Here is an 8,487-nt window from a genome sequence, read left to right on the forward strand (position 1 = left end):
AAAATAGTTGGGTTTTGTTTGCTTTGTTTTGTGGGGTGCTGGAAATCAAACACAGAACCCTGTACATCTCGACAAGAACTTTACCTAAAACACTTGTTACATGAGTGGTATTTGTGTTTAGGTTTGCTGACTAAGAAAACACAGTGAACTGTACATTTCACAAGTTCTGCATCTTTGAATTTAACTGATAGTAGATTAGAAACAATTGGAAAGAAACCTTCTATTTGTACTGAACACATATGGCCTTTCTTGTCAGTGTTATCTAAACAACACAGTTTAATTATCAATTAAAACTCATTAGGTAAAAATAAGTGTCTCTTATCCAAAATATTTTAGATTAAAAATATTCAGATTTTTGAATATTTGCGTATGCGTGAGCTATTCTAGGAATGTTATGCAAGTCTAAACATAAAATTCATTTATGTTGCACACAGACATCTTGTTCATTTAACTTGAGGCAGTATATATATATATTAATGTACCCACATTTTGACTGTGACTTGTCAGATAAGGTTGTAAGTGGAATCTTCCACCTGTCATGTTAATGCTCAAAAAATTAATATTTTAGAGCTTTTCAGATTTCAGTTGTTTGTATCAAGGGATGTTAAACTTGCATTATTAGCAATCTAAAGATGATTTAAAGTATTTGGGAGAATGTACAGATTATATGCAAATACTATCATGCTTATTTAAGAGTCTTGGCCATCCACGAAAGGTCCAAAATCAAATCTTTCTTGGATGCCAAAGAATGAATTACAAGATCATACACATGCTTGGTGGCATGTACAATTCACATACTTCAGGGCTTAAAAAAGCGTTGAAGGAATACAGAGGTGGGGCCTTCTGTTTCTCTGCTTTCCCCACAACGTATCTTTGTGCTAAGTATAAGATTATTCTATATACAGTCAAACCACTAAGCCATAAAATAATCTAGATGAAATTTAAGAACATAAAGACAATTAAGGGAGAATAGAGCACGAGAGAGAAAAAACATAATACGATACATAATGAAGACACAGTCTGCAAAGTTGTACTAAGACAGAAAAGTTAATAAACTTTGTAGGAACAGGTGCTTAGGGAAGGCCAGGAGCAGTGATACTCAAAACAAATACAACATCACAAATAAAAATGATTCATCTTATTTTGTATGTGAAATGTGGACATTAAGTTTGAAAGTGCTACAGTAATTTGCTACCCTGAGGCAGGCCTAAGAATGAAACCAGAATTAAGGGAAATGAGACAGCAGAGCAAATCAGAACAATTGAGCCAAGTCCTTCCTTTCATGGGAGTCACTGAATGATGCCTGAGCTAACATTTAACACAAGATCTAATCATTGCTTTTTGAAAGTCAGTTTGAATTTGTTGTCCTGTCATTTACAATATACGACTATAAGTAGATCATTGTGAATTCTTCTAAAAGGCAAAACACTTGCTAATCTCAGTGTGTATATAGTGGCGCTTTAAGGTATGACTCTGTTCAATGAGACTGGTCACTTCAAACATCACAGACTACTTAGTGTATCTGACCTATACTCTTTAATTGCTAGTGGGACTTGACAGTTCCTGTGACAACCAAAAATGTTCCCTGTATTTCCAAATGCTTTCCCTGAAAATGAACCACAAATTTATTTCATAATTGCTTTATATCTGGTTCAGACAGAGGCTCCACCAGGTATGCTTAAATGTATTTAATATCATACCAACTTTAAAAGAATCCAATATTCTAATCTACTACTCAAATCTTACAAATTTTATAAAAGAAACTTTAGATATTTACTTAGAGTTATCAAAATGTTTGGCAAAAAGCCATGTATGGTTTATGACAGTGCATAGGCAAACAGTGCCTTATGCTAGTTTGCAAATTCTCTTTGTAAAGCTTACTTCTCCACAGAACACTGCAGAAATATGTCACTGACACCAAATGCCACTTTCTCTTCAGCCTCTTCTTATACTAAATGCCATAACTGGGTTTTCCAAGTATTATTACAATTTTCCAAGTATTATTACAATTAAGATAGATACCTGATTGATGCAGACCTTTTGTGGAAGGTTTACTTTCCTAATTAAGAGAAGAGGACATACTTATCTTTGGTGGCTATGGTACTTGGAGAAAAAAAGAGTCATGAACAATTACGATGAGATATGCATATGTTCAAAAGTTAGTACATGGAGTGGTTTGAAAGAAAAGGGCCCCCAAAGGGAATGGCACTATTAGGAGGTGTGGCCTTGCTGGAGGAAGTGTGTCACTATGGGGGTGGGCTTTGACATCTCTTTTGCTCAAGCTTCCCTCAGTGTGATACTCAGACCATTCCTTGTTGCCTGCAAGATGTAGGACTCTCAGTTACTCCTCCAGCACCAAGTCTGCACATGGCCATGCTCCCCACCACAGACAGGACCTCTGAACTGTCAGCAAGCCACCCCAATTAAATATTTTCCTTTATAAGAGCTGCTGTTGTCATGGTGTCTCTTCACAGCAATAGAAAACCCAACTGAGGCAGCACACTAGGACTAGTCAATTACAGAGATGATCCCTGAAAACCTCACCGTGCAGCGCGATTGACTAGCCATGAAACCATCTAATTCTGATCATCTATTTTATGTGAGACATCGATTAAGTATTCTGTAACTTGGAGCCTAACTAACATATGCTTAAGATCTGACAACTCATGGGCAGAGGAGAAAGAACCAATATGACTGTAAGGCTCAATACTGGGTGACTGAGAGAAGTGCGCTACAAAGGAGAAACTAGAAGGAAAAGAATATAAACAAGAAGCACACAGGAGCACAGCACAAGATGTAGGTGGATGCAGACTAAACTGATTTGGTTTGTTGTCATGTGAATTGTGGCAACACATCTGAGATAGGGATGGATGGATTTACAGCAAACAGTGGAAATGGGAAGGGGAGCTCCAGAAATTAGAAATATCCACACGAAACCATTTATATCAAAAAAAGAAAAATGTACACAATCACCAAGAAAACACACCAAAGAACATACAAAGCCTTGAGGATATTAACAACCCTTCTAGGACCCACTTCATACACCCCACTCATGTTAAGCTGCAGTCCTTATTTTTAGACAGGATTCACTCCTACCTAACTACCACCCCCAGAGAAAAAGCTACTGCTCCAGACCTAGCAGCATGACCTTCTGTTTTGTTCAATCACAGGAGAGCTGAGAACTCTGGGGAAAGGCTAGAAGAGAAGCCTTCTACCTTCCTCTGATAGTAAATGAAGATCATACACGAACATTGTTACTAGTCATCTTATTAGGTGAGACCCAAGTCTGAGCAAAGAACTCAAACAGGAGGACAATGTTGAGAAAAGAGAAGATGGGCTTTCAGCACTGATTATAGGATCGCTAAACAAACCACACTTCATGCCATTTCTAAGTACGCATCTGCCAATGACAAGAGTCAAATGCATTACCTCTGTTTGAGAATCCTATTTGCAGCCTAGCTGATAGCAGGATTAAGGGAAAAATGAAGCTGAGCAAGGGCAGGACATTCGAAGAAACTCTCAAACTTCAGGAAACCAGGAAGTACAGTGCAGAATGCTAAGAACAGGTCATTTATTACTACAGAGTACTATATAATTTACAAATTGCCTACGCAAACCGAAGATGAAACAGAATAGATTTGGTGTTTAGTATTATCTGGTGATTTTTTTGAAGGTTTTTTACAAAACTACATTTATTTATTGTGTGTCTGTGTGTGATGTAGGTCAGAATGTGCAAGAGTTGGTATCTCCCTCAACCATGTGGGTCCTGGGGATCTAACTCAGTTGTCAGGTTCCACAGCAAGTGCCTTTGCCTGCTGACCCATCTTGATGGCTCCACAGCAATGGTGACTTTCATGGTAACTTCATAGTGAAAATGAAAGATAAAGATGTGCCAAACACTTAGATGGACATTTAACACATATTAACTCCCTCTATATTCACCATGCAAGGTAAGTAAGTATTTCATCCTACTTTACAGATACAGAACAGTCTAAGTGGAAATATGATCACACCCACTACTAAGCAGTTTTAACACCAGTCAAAACCAAGACTGATGAATTTATCTGACTACATCAGAGTCCTTGGATGAAAGAATTCTGAAGGAAAAATTTGTAATTCAGAATGGCCTCCTGGAGTTTGGGGTTGAACCTGGCAGCTCAGTGGAAAGCACAAATGTATATAGGACAGAGAGGGAGCGACTGAAGGAGGCCTCCAAACGGTAATAATGGACAGTTCTAAATAAAGAGAGATGGGAGGTGGTTGCTCTTGCAAAGACAGACATTTCTGTCTCTGAAATATGAGCATTAAATAGGGAGATAATGGAGGGGGGACCTGGGAAATTAAGGAAGTATGCCTCAGACAGCTGAGATTTTCTCAGTCACTGGAGTTTAGAAGCCCCAGTTTCCTTCTTATCCCTTCAAATGGAAATGAAAGCATAGTAGTGACAGTCGAGACCTAAGAACATGCAGTCTTTAGTGGGGAAGAGGGCTACCAACAAACAAACGAGGGAAGACTCAAAAACATTTCTTCTTTTAAAGTGGGCAATCCTACTGTGAAATTTTAAATATTTTTTTTACAGTCCTGAAGAATGAACACGGAGTCAAGCACTCTAACACTGAGCTAATGCCTCAGTTTTCTGAACTAGTATTCAAAGCCCCACTGTATTGCAGCCTCGAAGGCAAAGTCTAAGTATTTTTAATCCCACTTTGGGGTTCTTGACATATCCAAGGAATGAAACAGAGGAGACAAACACCCCCGACAACTTTCTCTACTGCCACTGTGATGGAGCAGTTTGCACTTGCAAGCTTTGGCAAGGTCCCTAAATTAATCGGGACAATTTTGCGTACAGTAATCGCTATTACCCTTGAGGAGTCGCTGAGACTGGCACAAACCCCCGTTACAGTGACTATCAGGTGCTATATGCATTGTTAAATATTAGTCACAACTGAGAATACAAGAAATTTGAGCAGCCCTTTCTAAAAAACAAAAACAAAAACAAAGGGCTTGCACACTGGAGAAAGCGTCAGTGCGCACTGTAGGATAATAACTAAAGAAAGTGTAAAAGAAAGTATAAACCACTTATCCTTTCTTGTGTCATTATGTGTTATCTTACATGTATAAGGTCTTTTATTTTTTTAAAGGAAAGGAACACTCCCCAATTCTTTCAATGGATCTACAAAACCTAACGCTTCACAAAACTCGCCTCCGTCTGGAGACCAAAGACTGACTATGCCGAAAGAGATTAATGATTTAGAAGCGAACAATCATTTTGCCATCGCAGGTTCCACTAGGCAGGCGTCAGACGCCTAAACCATCCCATTCTACCGGGACTCGTTCCTTTCTCAAGGGGGACGGATCCCACCGGCCTCTGAGCAACAAGCAACGCTTTCCTCGGTAACTCCACAAATTAGGCTCAGGTAATCTTCCCGGAGCTCAAAAGTTTTCAAGGGAAGAAAGCTGCCTGGGCTCGAATGAAACGGACAGAACGACCCATGCACCTAGAGCGAAAGGAGGACTGCTAGCAGGGGCGAGGCTGCCTGTGAAGCCAGGAGAAGGTGCAAGGGCGGCGAGAGTCACCCTCCCATCCATGGTGACCCCCGCCCACGGTGTGGAAAGGGGAGCCGGGGAGCCTGCGAGCCCGCGGCCAGCAGAAGGCCGGAGACGGGCCGGCCAGGAACGTGCAGCCCGGAGGAGAGCGGTGGCCCCGGGCCGCTGGGGTGGGAGTCGCCGGCGTGCGCAGCCGCACTCACCTGCCAGACGCTCGCTCCTCGGCCGCAAGCACGGGCGCCGCCCGGGCGCCTCCCCTCCCGCGGGACTCGGTCCCGGCCGCCGCCGGAGCTCCGGGCCCCGAGAGTCACGGGCGGTACCGAGGCGGGCAAAGCGGCGACCGGCCCCGAGCGCGAGGAGGCGTACATAGGGGGCACTGGGAAGGCAACTCCTCGCTCCAGCTTCCTCAGCGGCAGCCGACCGCGCTTCCCGGGAACAGCATCGCGCCAGCCTCCGTCCGCTGCTCCCGGGCCTTCGCCCGAAGCTCCCCCAAGGCGGCAGCCGGGTTTCCGGCAGCCACACTCCGCCCACTCAGGACAGGGGCTCCGCCATCTTGCTGGAGGCGGGAAGCGTGCAGTGCGCACGCGCGATGGGCGCGGCGGGCGGGCGTCCCGCTGTTCGGGGCCGAGGGACTGGACTGCGCAGCCGCAGCGGCTGGTGCCCTGCCTCTGCGGTTTGGTTAGTCCCTTCTGTTCTCTGCACTGGGAATCCTGAGTCTCCAACCTGCTCACCTTTGCCAGCTGAGCTGAAACCACGAATTAGTACACTTTTTCTGCGCACGCTACGGTTATCTGTGAGCATCTGTTCCTATCAAGCATTCACCAAATTCCAGGTCCTGGGCTAGGTACTGATGATAGAAAATTTGAAAATGGATTCTAGCGCTAAGGGAGTCCCTTTCCCAATGGAGAAGACACAACCAATTTTTCTTCTGTAGGTGCCCCTTCAGCCTTCCTCGCCCGTTTTAATTCCAAAACTACTTATTCTGGACGCCTTCTCAGTTTGTCTCAAATAGCAGTCAGTTCTTCACCTTGAGTTACCTGTCCATCATAATTTTCTTGGGATGTTAAAAAAGTATCCTTTGGGTATCTGTCACTTCTAGAAACTTACCCTGGCTCTAGGGTTACAGCAATGCAGAATATAAACTCGTGGAATTCACACTCTACTGTGAAGGAATAGACAAACACCGGTAGTGGTAAGGAATAGGAGAAGAGCAAACCAGGAAACAGAATGGACACTATGGGACAGTGTTGAACAATCTCTCTTACCACAGGTGACATATGGCCCTAAGACTGACTGACCAGATGCCGTGGGACAGAAAAAAGGGCTTCGGGTGGAATGAGTTTGTGAGGGAAGGGGGCAGAAAAACTGGACAGCGGGGACAGTGGAAGGTGTGAGGAGGCAATATTCAAGACCTGCAGGCCACGGTCGGAAGCGGGTCTTAGGCAGAATGGTCCCTCTAACCTGTGAACCTCCCATCTACAACGCCAAACACTTGGCGCCTGGCTGCCTTCGGACATGTGGATTTGACCAGCTGCAAGAACTTCCACTTGCCTTTTACAGGTCTGACTTCTTCTTGTCCTTCAAGGTTTGGGGTTTAATTGCCACCTCAGAAAGGCCACTGGGTCATGTTTACTAACTAAATCTGCCTCCTACCCATCGTCATTGCACCTTGTCATTTCTTCCCTGGCCCTAAAGATGTTTTTGAAAACCATCCCCTTTGTTTGTTTTGAGACAAGATATCACTGTAACCCAGGTTGACCCTGAACTGGTCATCTTCCTGCCTTAGCTTCCTCAGTATTATAGGTATGTGCCGCCATAATTGGCCCTTTGGTTTTTATTTTATTTTTGAGAAAGGGCCTCACATATCCATTCTGCCCTCAGAAAACACTGTGATCATCTTGCTTCTACCTCCCAAGTGCTAGGATTACAGACATGTGCCACAGGGTCTGGCTATGTTTTTCAATTATATATTTATTGTTTACTTACATCTCCTCACTGAACAGTAAGCTCGCCAAGAGGAAAAATGTTTTGTTTTTAACACCATGACTGGCAAGGGTGGTTACTCAGTAAATACTGAATTAATGAATGTGGGAATTTGAATCTAATTGTGGTGTGTTATATTGTTTTTCACCTACTAGGTTTTAAAATTAAATGTAAATCACTTTTTATATTTGTCAGGGGCGGTGGAGCAGTAGGTAGAAATTATATTGAATGTATTTGTAGGGGTGGACAAAGGAAAGATTTAAGTAAATGAGATGTATATTGTATGTCTATTGTACTGTGGCAAATCCTTACTCTTCACCACAGCCTGTCTAGGTAGCCATTCTCGCTTTGTACGTGGACAGATACAAAGACATTAAGTCGCTTGACCAAGAAAACTTTTAGAGACAGTCTTGACCCAAAGCCCAGGCATGCCCTTCCCTTTGAAGGGAAACAGATCTAGGAATAGCTTCTTTGGACTTGCCTCTGTCCTTAGCTTTCATCAGATACCTGAGCAGCCCCGCCTATCCTGTGCATTCCCACTGAGGTCCTGACTGAAAACTGCTGGCAGTCTTTCCTCTTAGCTAGAGCAGAACTCAGTTTACCAGTTTCATTTTTTAGTCTTTGTATTTTTATTAAAAACATTTTTTCAGTGTATGTTAAGACATTCCTGAAAACTGGAACCGATCCTAAGTGCGAGTTACACTTCTTAAACTTCTTTAGTGTGTTTGACTGGTTCCTCCATCTAGTCTCCCAATCCCTGAGACCCCAAGGCAATATTCTGGAAGAGTTACAGGATCACAGCAACAATCTCTTTATCTATTAATTTCTCACAATTATATCATTGTTTGGGATGGTTGGAGAGATCTGCTAGTTGAGGTAGGGCTGTCATCTTATTTGTGGGGATCATTCAGTTCTTATATGAGGTAAGAGGTACACTAAATTAATGATGTTATATGC

General features: G+C 43.0%; 1 protein-coding gene across 7 annotated transcripts in view; it reads right to left on the reverse strand.

Moving 5' to 3' along the window:
• Apc (APC regulator of Wnt signaling pathway) overlaps positions 1-5,895 on the reverse strand; it is a 94,917-nt gene extending 89,022 nt beyond the window's left edge. For 2 of the 7 annotated variants that reach the window (XM_085699995.2, XM_085699991.2), the window contains exon 1: positions 5,751-5,895. The gene's annotated coding sequence lies outside the window, so the exon portion shown is untranslated. The remainder of the gene's footprint in view (positions 1-5,750) is intronic. The other 5 variants (XM_085699998.2, XM_085699993.2, XM_085700004.2 and 2 more) reach the window with 3 other exon arrangements.
• Between the last annotated feature and the right edge of the window lie 2,592 nt (positions 5,896-8,487).

This window comes from Myodes glareolus, chromosome 13, assembly GCF_982192425.1.
Source record: "Myodes glareolus chromosome 13, mMyoGla1.1, whole genome shotgun sequence".
Taxonomy (NCBI): domain Eukaryota; kingdom Metazoa; phylum Chordata; class Mammalia; order Rodentia; family Cricetidae; genus Myodes; species Myodes glareolus.